Consider the following 10,994-nt stretch of genomic DNA (forward strand, 5'->3'; position numbering starts at 1 on the left):
TTAGCAGCTTTAGGTAAACATGTTATTTTCATCTTTTTGTGGGTGTGCTTGGTCTCTCAGAAAGGATATGCAGAGGAGTATTAAACTTTTAAAGGTGTTGATGTTGTTACTGTTAGCATTAAGTAAGCTGAGCTTTCAAACAATCAGTAAACTGATCTTTCTTCAGCACCTTGGTCAGCTCCTGAGTTTTAAATGAATGTTCTGGGTTTAACACAAGTTAAAGGATTAGTTTTCTCAAAAATGATCTTATCATTCACTCAACCTCATGTTGTTCCAGACACATATGACTTTCTTTCTTGAGTGGAACACAAGAGGAAAATTTTTTGAAGAATGTAGCCGGTGCTCGTTTTCCATATAATGAAAATGAATGGTGAGGTGTTGTCCTTCTCTAACATTCTGTCTATCCATCCATTCTAGTTGTGTTGATATTCAGTTCAACCGCTCAGGCTTTGTCTAGGTGATGCTGAGTGTTGGAGTGTACGCTGGCATGTCTGACTGCCGCTGCTCCCCGGCTTGATCCTTTTAAACTTTTAAATTAGTTCTGGTCTGGTCTTTGTTCAGTTTCACGCAGCATTTATATTATATTTCAGAGCAACCCTATTTGGATGATCAGCTGCTAGTCGCAGGGAGCGCCTGAACTACCTGCCTGCTTTCATTCACTAAAACTCCAGCTTACCTAGGGTGAGGTTCGGCACTTGCATGCTTGTGTTTGATGGACTCGTGGCGGCTTAGGATCGATCGCTCTCAGCTGGATGATTAGCTGCTAGTCTCGGGGAGTGCCTGAACGACCTGCCGCTTGCCTACCTGCCTGCCTTTCATCCACTAAAACATCGGCTTAACTCGGGTGAGGCTCGGCACTCGCTGCCTTGTGTTTGGATGGACTGGACTGGATTTGCGGTGGCCTGGGATCGACTGCTTTCGTCTGGCAGCTGTACTGCTGCATGCTTGTTTGCGGGCGTGTTGGCACACGTGGACATTAAGGACATTAAGACCATTAAGACAAAGACCTAGTTGTGGTGGTGTTACAAAGGATGAAGTCCCTTCTGCTCACTGCTCTGGTATGTTACAGCTGTATTAATGCTCTTAGCCCTCTCTACCTTGCTGCTTCGGCTCTTGGATATTATATTTGTGTAGTAATGGCTCTCTTCTATTCATCTCTGGATTTGCATAATCTGAATTCTTCATATCGTCTTCCCATGGACATATATAATCACTGTGCTTCCTTGGAAATTCTACGCCGTCCTCGATATGTCCACCGAGGATCTCGGCGCAGTTTCTGTAAAGGCGCACAGTTCGCTTCCTTGGTTAGTGATTACATTCCAGTAATTTCATCCCGTCATTCCTCTTCAAAGTCGGGCACAGAGTTACAGTCTGTAAATCTGTTAAATTTCTGTTCAATTAAGTTTTCATCTCCAAATGCTGAAAAAGCTGAGCTGCTGATGGTGAGGATGGCCTTGATAAATGCGAGGTCACTATCTAACAAATCATTCATTTTAAATGACTTTTTCATCATGAATTTGCTTGACTTTTTATTTGTGACTGAAACATGGCTGAAACTGGATGAATTATCATCTCTTGGTGAACTTTCTCCACTGGATTGTGCTTTTTTTAGCACTCCAAGACTTTCTGGTCATGGTGAGGTGTTGCTACTGTTTTTAAAAACAATTAAAAACAAAATTACATACAAATGTGTATTCCAGTTTTGAGGTACAGTTAATACAGACATAGGGGGTCCTGTATTATGTGCACTGGTTTACAGGCCTCCGAAATTTAACAAGGACTTCATTGAGCAATTCTCTAGATTCCTCTCTAATATTGTGTCTCGCTGTGATAGACTGTTGATTCTAGGAGACTTTAATATTCACCTTTGCTGTCCATCTAAACCTTTGGTGAAAGCGTTTTTATGCCTTGTTGAATCTTTAAATCTGTCACAATTAATTTTTAGTCCTACTCATAATTTGGGGCACACAATGGATCTGGTGTTGTCACATGATTTTCCTGTAACAAATCTGAGAGTGATTGATGCTGCTATTTCAGACCATTTGCCAATTTTGTTTGAATCTGTCTGTGTTTCTCCCACCTCCACTTGCTCTCAGTCTGTAAGTTATTCTTGTTTCATTCAACTTTCCACTACCAGTTTATTTTCAGAGTACTACCAAGCTAACTTTGCAGATGCTGTCTTCTTTGACAAATTAAACACTGAAGAAATGATGGAGGTTTTTACTAAATCCTGCTCCATTTCTATAGACTCTGTTACTCCCCTTAAGCCCAGGAAAGCTAAGGGAAAGGGCAACGCTCAGCCTTGGTTAAATGATAACACCCGCTGTCTTAGACAAGAGTGTCATAAGGCAGAGCGAAAGTGGAAAAGAGACAAACTTCAGGTCTCGTATGAATGTTTAACTGCATGCTTAACCAGTTACCAAAAGTCAGTAAAAGAGGCTAAGTCTAAATTCCTCTCCAAACTCATCACTGAAAATGCTAACTGACCGAGAATGCTGTTTAAGACAATTGATTCAGTGCTAAATCTCTTACCAGCCCCTTCTCTTGTTACATCTAGGGAAACCTGTGAGAACTTTTTAAAATGTTTTGATAATAAAGTCTTAGAGATCAAGGCTTCCGTTAAGCCATCAACATATGATCCCCCTTTGATTTGTTCACCAACAGATTCGCTAACATGTTTTCATCCAGTTACCTCTGCTCAGCTAGCTGATATTGTTTCAAAGGCTAAATGCTCCAGCTGTGAGTCCAATGTCATTTCAACTCGTCTTTTCAAGGAAGTGTTTGTAACCTTGAACAGGCTATAACAGCCATTATTAACAGTTCTCTAGCAAATGGGGTTGTACCTGTTAGTTTTAAACATGCTGTGGTTCACCCTCTGCTTAAGAAACCCCATCTTGACCCAACTATCCATAGCAATTTCAGACCTATCTCCAAATTGCCTTTTATTTCAAAGCTCTTAGGGAGAGTTGTGTATCATCAGTTGAGTTCTTATATCAGTATGTCCAATATTTTAGATACTTTTCAGTCGGGTTTTAGATCAATGCACAGTACGGAAACCGCACTGTTGAAGGTCAGCAATGACCTGTAGCAAGTTCTCGATACTGGTTCGTATGCGGTGCTTGTCTTGTTGGATTTAAGCACTGCATTCGATACAATCGATCATAGTATTCTGTTACATCGGTTGGAAAAGGTGGTGAGTATTCAGGGTGTTGCCCTGCAGTGATTGGCCTCTTACCTCAAATATAGAACCTTCTCAGTGAGCATTGGGAAGTTTTCTTCTTCGTTGGTTCCCCTATTATGCGGAGTGCCCCAAGGGTCCATTTTAGGCCCTCTTCTCTTTTCACTTTATATGCTCCCCTTGGGTGCCATTTTTAAGAAATATAAGATCTCCAACCACTGCTATGTTGATGATACACAATTTTATCTACCAGCTAAAACTGACAGTAGTTATCCTTTGGACGTGCTTTGTGACTGTTTTGAGGAGATCAAATGTTGGATGGCTAATAATTTTTTGCAATTAAACGAAAGCAAAAGCGAAATTCTGATTTTAGGTCCCTCCAGGTCTCCATCTGTTTTTAATTTAGGTTCTCTTTCTGCCATTGTTCAATCTCATGTAAGAAATCTTGGGGTTACATTTGATTCGTCACTAAATTTTGAGAAACAAATCAGTACAGTGGTAAAGGGCAGTTTCTTTCATCTGAGATCGGTTGCGAAATTAAACAGTTAATACCCCCAAAAGATTTGGAGACTGTAATCCACGCTCTCATAACATCACGCCTGGACTACTGTGATTCCCTATACTGTGGCCTGCCTCAAATTGCGATCTCTCGCCTGCAAATTGTCCAAAATGCTGCAGCGAGACTTCTTACCGGAACAAAAAAGAGGGATCACATTTCTCCCATTTTAGCAACTTTACATTGGCTTCCTGTAAAGTTTAGAATCGATTTTAAAATTGCTGTTTTTGTGTACAAGGCTTTATCTGGTGTCGCACCAAAATATATTAGTGACCTTCTGATTCCTTACTCTCCCCAAAGAGCACTTAGGTCTAGTAATCAGCTTCTCTTAACCATTCCACGTTGTCACTGTAAAACTAAGGGTGGTCGGGCCTTCTCTGCTGCAGCACCTAAACTTTGGAACAGTCTGCCTGTAAATGTGAGGTTTGCTCCTTCATTAGCCAGTTTTAAATCGGCTTTTAAATCTTATTTGTTCTCTCTGGCTTTGGATTAAGATTAGTTTAAGGGTTTTATGTTGAAGTTTTCTGATTGTATTTTATTTAATGTGTTTATATTTAGTACGCTGCATGTTTTCCTTTAATGCTTTCTTTTTATATGTTCAACGTTTTATTGTACAGCACTTTGGCGCAACTCTGTTGCTTTTAAATGTGCTATAGAAATACATTTTGACTTGACTTGATTTGACTTGCTAATGTGATTTTGCTTAAATAATAAATATGGAGAATGTGCTTGTGCCTGTGGTTATTTTTTGTATTATTATTATTTTTATTTATTTGTTTGAGAATGAGATTGTGTACTTGTGTCAAAGTGTGAAGTAACTTCTTTGCTTGTCTTATTTGCTGCCTGGATTCCCCACAATCATTGCTTGAACATGAGAAGTTGGTATTGTTTCAATATACAGACCAAGCCTCTATATATATATTAAATTGCAAAGGTAGATGTAGGTTTACATCAATGACTAAACGGAACATGGAAATAGCTCTTTTTTGTTATGGCAGTAACAGTTTTGTGTAATTAAAAAGTCCACAACATCTGCTGCCTGAAGTATAAAATCACAATGTTCTTTGATGTGACCAACTTACAGCCCCTGTAGTTGGAGAGAGCAGGTGCAGGGAGAGCAGCAAGCACTGGCCCAGAGCTATAATAGCAATTCCACTGGATGTTGCAGGAGAGCTGCTCTGCTGACCGACCATTTATCCTGTCTGCTGCAATCTGCCCAATATGCTTCCTGACAGGGAAAGAGACAAATAATGAAAAAGGAAGATGGAAACATAAAAGCATGAACACACTCCAGATCACTTTAGTGTGTGTGTGTGTGTGTGTGTGTGTGCGTGTGCATGTGCGTTTTTTTGTGTGCCAGACGAGAAGTGATTTATCTCTGAGATGAAAGAAATCTGAAGCTCCATGCTACAACAAACAAAAGTCTAGAGTTCTGTGTTGAACTATTGGCCTTTTGATGGATGTACTGACTTCTCATCTCCATCTAAGTTGTGCAAATAATGAATGAGAACTACAAGCCTAATATATGCTGAATTAATAGAAAACAGTAGGCTTTTGGAACATCTTTCTGTCTGCCTGTCTGTCTGTCTGTCTGTCCATCATGTTATTGTTTATTTATTTATTTATTTTGATCAGCTTTGAAATTATAAGACTTGTTTCAGTGTCAAGATGGACATCATTACTGTACATCCCATGGATACATACAAAGAAGGCATAAAGTAGCTCTTGTTTGCATATAATCTCTTTTAAGAAGTGTCAGTGACAAATACATAGGCATGATGTTAATTTGGCACAGCTCTACTCTCTACTTAGCTTTAAGGCCATTAGCAGCTGTGTTGACAGGTGAAGATGAGCCATGCTCTTCTAATTCAATAACTATCTGTCGCTCATAGCGAAACGCACTTGTGCTCTTTCAAATTACATTGATGGATCATGACTACATGTGGTAATACAGATTTGCCATGCATAAGAAATGCTTTGCAATTGTCTGAAATGTGGTTTTGATAACAAATGGCATGGATAGCTGGGGAAAATTATGATAATCATTTGGGGTCATAGAATCTGTATCCATCAAAGTATGGAGTGCGCTGGTGTGCTCAGGGGCCGCATGATTCCCAGAAGAACCCGAGGTTTTGAACTCAGGATAACCAACCCCATATGATATGTGGTGAGACAAACAGGCCTCATTAGTGAGCAATGCATATGGGCAATAGGCAATTTAGTTGACGCTGTGGCTTGTTTTTTTTTTATTTTATTTTTTATTATTATTATTGATATCGTTGAGCACACAGTATGTGGTGTCTTTTAGCATTTGATTAGGGCATTTCTGAACAAGAGGAAACTGTCTCAAGCTATAACAGGTGCAAAATCAATGTGGGTAATGCATTAGGTTTTTGCCTATGAATTATTGCACTCTATTCCAATAATATAAATTAATAGACTACTGAAACTGAAATGGAGAGACAGTCACAAACTGGCATGATTTAAAGGCTTTCACAACTCCATATAATGCCATATAATGACAGTGAATAGTGATTCTGGTCTGTCAAGCTCCAAAAAGGACAAAAACACCATAAAGTGCTTTATGTGCAGAGTCCAAAAATGATGGACCTGCTGGCTGTTGTCTCATTATCATACCTCAGATGATCCAGTCTTTGTGAGATGAAACAGCAAAATCACAGGGTTTAACATACAGGTTGTCATTTTGCAGTAAACCAATTGGCAGTTCATATGGGAAATTAGAAGACTGCTATATAAATCACCATTCAGGCTGCTGCTGACATTTGACATTTGAAGGACTTTGTTCAGTTGATTGCACCACTCAAAGAAAGCATCAAATATCCCATAAAATAATTTTAAACCTTGTAACACAAAAGCAATTTTTGGCAATACTCTGTTATTAGAGACTGTAAAAAAAAGTACTGTTATACATAATACATACCCTTGCATATTCAAGAGAAAGTCAGTCTGTAAGATTTTCTGTAGAAGATCTTCCAAGCATGAATGTATGTGTGTATATGAAGCAAACAGGAAAATAAATGAAAAATGGCACCTGGGACACATATTGCAGCTGAGTGTCAGCACTCATCAAAGAGGAAAAGTGTGTATTGCAGGTGTCTTACAGTAAAGTGAAGTGAAGCAAAGACACCATTTCATATTTCTTAGATGACTCTCACTCATCAACGACAGTCCGAGACTGACAGATGATTAATATGTGAAGAGTATCATCTGGGTGCTGGCTAGATGTGCTGCACATTTTGGCAAAAAATCGTATTCACAAAATTGTAATTGCAATTGGAACTGCCATATGATAAACACTAAACATCTCATGTTGCTGCTGCTAAGGTATTAATGCTGTATCAGTATGCAGTATCTTGCTAAACAGAAGTTATCAGTTACCAGTGTCATTGTAAATATGCGCTATTCCAGTCAGCCATGGTTAATTTATTCCACATGTGAAAACATCCAATTACAGATTATTTAGATAAAGCATGAAATATTCCACTGGTCATATTATCTCAACAAGCCGGCGCTAATGAATGTGCATGTCACAGTCTGGCCTGACTGTGCCTCCTCTCACTGTCAGTTTGTCTTGTCTGAGTGTTTTCCTGTGTTGGCTTTGTTTCTCTCTCCCTCTTGTGTTTTGCAGCCCAATGGGAATCGGTCTCTCAAAGCACCACCCAGCACAACAACACTCCGGTCAGCTCCCAGAACGGTCAGGCTTTTGGCATCTATGCCATGGAGCTGGCCAGTGAGCCCCACAGGTAGTGCTTTGATGAGACCCAGTTAAAAACAGTGTTATTATAGTTTTGGATTTTTAATTTAGTTCTTATTTCTATTTTATATTAAATTTGTCATTACAGTTTAGTTTTAATTAGTTTTCACAGTTTGTCTGTTAGTTCTAGTTTAGTTTTCGTTTTCTCAGTGCTTTTTAGTTTCAGTTTAGTTAGTTTTTATTTTAGTTTTAGTATTTAGTATGGCTGCCAAAGCTGAGCGTTTAGCGGTGTAATTTAAAAAGTCTAACATCATGACGTGTCTCTGGGCAGTCTTGTATTTCGTTTATCTAGTGGTATTTTCATGTTAAATGTGGATTGTAAATGTTGCAAATTTTATAATATATGGGGCGAATATGGACAAAGTGACAAAAGGTAATTAAGCTTGATCCTCATTGTATCCATATGTATTTCATTAAATGATTATAAATTATTACTAAACTAATCTTTGGGGAGTATATAATTAAAGGGTAAGTTCACCCCCAAAAATGTAAGTTCTCTAATCATTTACTCACTCTCATGCCATCCCAGATGTAAATGACTTAATTTCTTCTGCTGAACACAAATTAAGATTTTTAGAACATTTCAGCTCTGTACGTCCTCACAATTCAAGTCAATAGGGGCCAAAAGTTTGAAGCTCCAAATACCAAATAAAGGCAGCATGAACGTTATGCATATGACTCCAGTGGTTAAATTCATGTCTTTAGAAGTGATATGATAGGTGTGAGTGAGAAACAGATCAATATTTAAGTCCTTTTTTACTGTAAATCTTGACATCAGCAGTCTCCTTGGCAATCATGATTTCAAGCTCAATTATATTTCCCAGCGTCATTTAGCACTCTGCGAACTGTGCTAGTAAGTGTAATCAAGCTTGAAATCATGATTGTTCCTGTAGACTGCAATTGCAAGATGTAAAGTGGAAAAGGAGTTACATTTTGGTCTGTTCTCACCCAAAACAGATTAGATTATTTCAGAAAACATGGATTAAACCACTGGAGTTTATGGATGACTTTTATGCTGCCTTTATGTGCTTTTTAGAGCCCATTTACTTGCATTGTATGGACCAACAGAGCTGAAATATTCTTCTAAAAATCTTCATTTGTGTTCAGCTGAAGAAAGAAAGTCTTATACATCTGGGATGGCATGAGGGTGAGTAAATGATAAGAGAGTTTAAATTTTTGGGTCAACAATCCCTTTATATTTTTGAGGTTTAAAATTGATGATTTTACTTTGGAAGGTGTGACAGAACTCATTTCATGACCACTGGTGGGAAAAGCAATGGTAAAGAAAATGACAGAAATTTGATGTAAATCTAGTTAAGATTATAAACAAGTAAAAGTTAACTTAATGTTATGATGTGAAAGTGTAGAAGAAAATATTCAAATTAATTTCAAGTATATATATATATATATATATATATATATATATATATATATATATATATATATATATATATATATATATATATTCCAGAGAATAATTGTTCCTCTATCCCACTTTACCAGTAGGCCCTGCTGCTTAAACACATCTGGGATTTTGTCAAAAGAGGATCTTCAACGGTTCTTCTTCCCAGTATTGGATATTTCTTAATTTTTTTCTTTTGACTAAGGTAGAAGACATCCTAAGCTTTCTTCAAAGGTATAATGTTAGGTTATCAAATCAATCAAATCAAATCACTTTATTGTCACACAGCCATATACACAAGTGCAATGGTGTGTGAAATTCTTGGGTGCAGTTCCGATCAACATAGCAGTCGTGACAGTGATGAGACATATACCAATTTACAATAACATCAAATTAACACAGCACAATTTAAACATCTGATATACACATAATTACACTCAACAATATACAAATAATAACCCATATGTGTATTTTGGATCATAATTCAAAGTGTCAAGAAAAGAACAATTTCCAAAATTGTCACACTTTGCCCATATTCACCATATTATATTGACAACTAAAACTAAAATTAATTCGAGAACATGGGGGAATGGGATAGTGTCAGGATCCTGTCACTTTGTCAGTCAGGTTTTTTGTGGTGACAGCATCCTGATACCCATGTTCTGTGTTTGTGATGAGCATGGCTCAGTTTTTATCTCCTGGCCATTTGCTCTATCTGTCTTTGTCTCTGTGTAGGCACACGGCTTCTGGTTTGGTTTCCTTGCAGTGCGCTCTTCTGTCTGTTGTGTGTTTCAAGTTCAGAGAATGGTGTCTTGATCCTGACTCTCCAGTCTAGTTTGGTTTCATTTGTGGTGTCAGGATCCGGACACTCATGCTCCATGTCTTGTCTTTCTTCCACTCTCCCTCCCTTGGTCAGTCCCTCCTGTGTTGGTGTGTCTGTTTAGGATGCCAGGAGGCGTCTGTCAGGGGAGGGGTACTGTCACAGTCTGGCCTGACTGTGTCTCCTCTGACTGTCAGTTTGTCTTTTCTGAGTGTTGGCTTTGTCTCTCTCTCCATCTTGTGTTTTGCAGGTGCCACGTGGAGAAAGCCAGCTCCGTTACCCGGATAACAGTTTCACCAGTGGTGAAAGACCTCTTAAAGTGAAAAAAAAAAACAAAAAAAAAAAAACAAAAAAAACTTCAGCTTCATGAACTCGTGTTACCAGCTTCAACCATTTTTCTCCTTTCAGATTATATTTCTCAGCAGGATCTCTTTAACATAGCTTTTTTGCTCTAAGCATTTGAGAGAAACATGGGATTTGACAAGGCTGTTTTAGACCAGAGCCTCAGATCTCTATTGCAGAGGGTATTCTCAGAATATAACCACTAACAAAGTGAATCAAAAGCCAGCAACAGCTTAGCTGCCATGGTTCTAGTTTATAGACAGGGTATTTGCTGAGGTTAAAAATAGACATGCTTTTTACTGTAGCAACACCCACATCAATGTTCTCATCTTTAAATGATGTTCTCTTTGCCAGGAATGAGAAACTGCTGAATTTGTAGGACGGACAGACAGACATGTAGTCGGGGCCCACAGTCAGTGCTTGGTTTATACAAGTGAAAAGCATTACCAATATTACAGAAAATAACAAACTGCCCAATGCAAGCTTTCAGTTGAATGAAATAATGACAAGCAGAGACATGATCTAATACATAAAATAATTATTTATTGAATGTACATTCATGAATATTACAATAAAAACACCTTAATGTCAAAGTAACAAAGAACACTAGGTTATATAAAATAGACCAAATGGCAAGTCAGTTCAGTGCTGAGTAAATACATTTGTAAAAATCAATAACTGCTGATGAGGGGCTTCAGTCCAACAGCCTGCCCTGAGTGATAGTAAAATAATCACCAGTTACATGTGACTATCATGCAACACCACCTATCTACACCACCATGTGTTGCTCAGTGGGTTAATTCCCACCACCGGGTGTGTGGCAATATCAAATTCAACAAGGCCTAGAAGAACAAATCCTCCATCCAAATCCTGAAATAGAAAGAAACAACATTAGGTAATGAATAAAATAGAAAGTGAACA

This window comes from Myxocyprinus asiaticus, chromosome 11, assembly GCF_019703515.2.
Source record: "Myxocyprinus asiaticus isolate MX2 ecotype Aquarium Trade chromosome 11, UBuf_Myxa_2, whole genome shotgun sequence".
NCBI lineage: Eukaryota > Metazoa > Chordata > Actinopteri > Cypriniformes > Catostomidae > Myxocyprinus > Myxocyprinus asiaticus.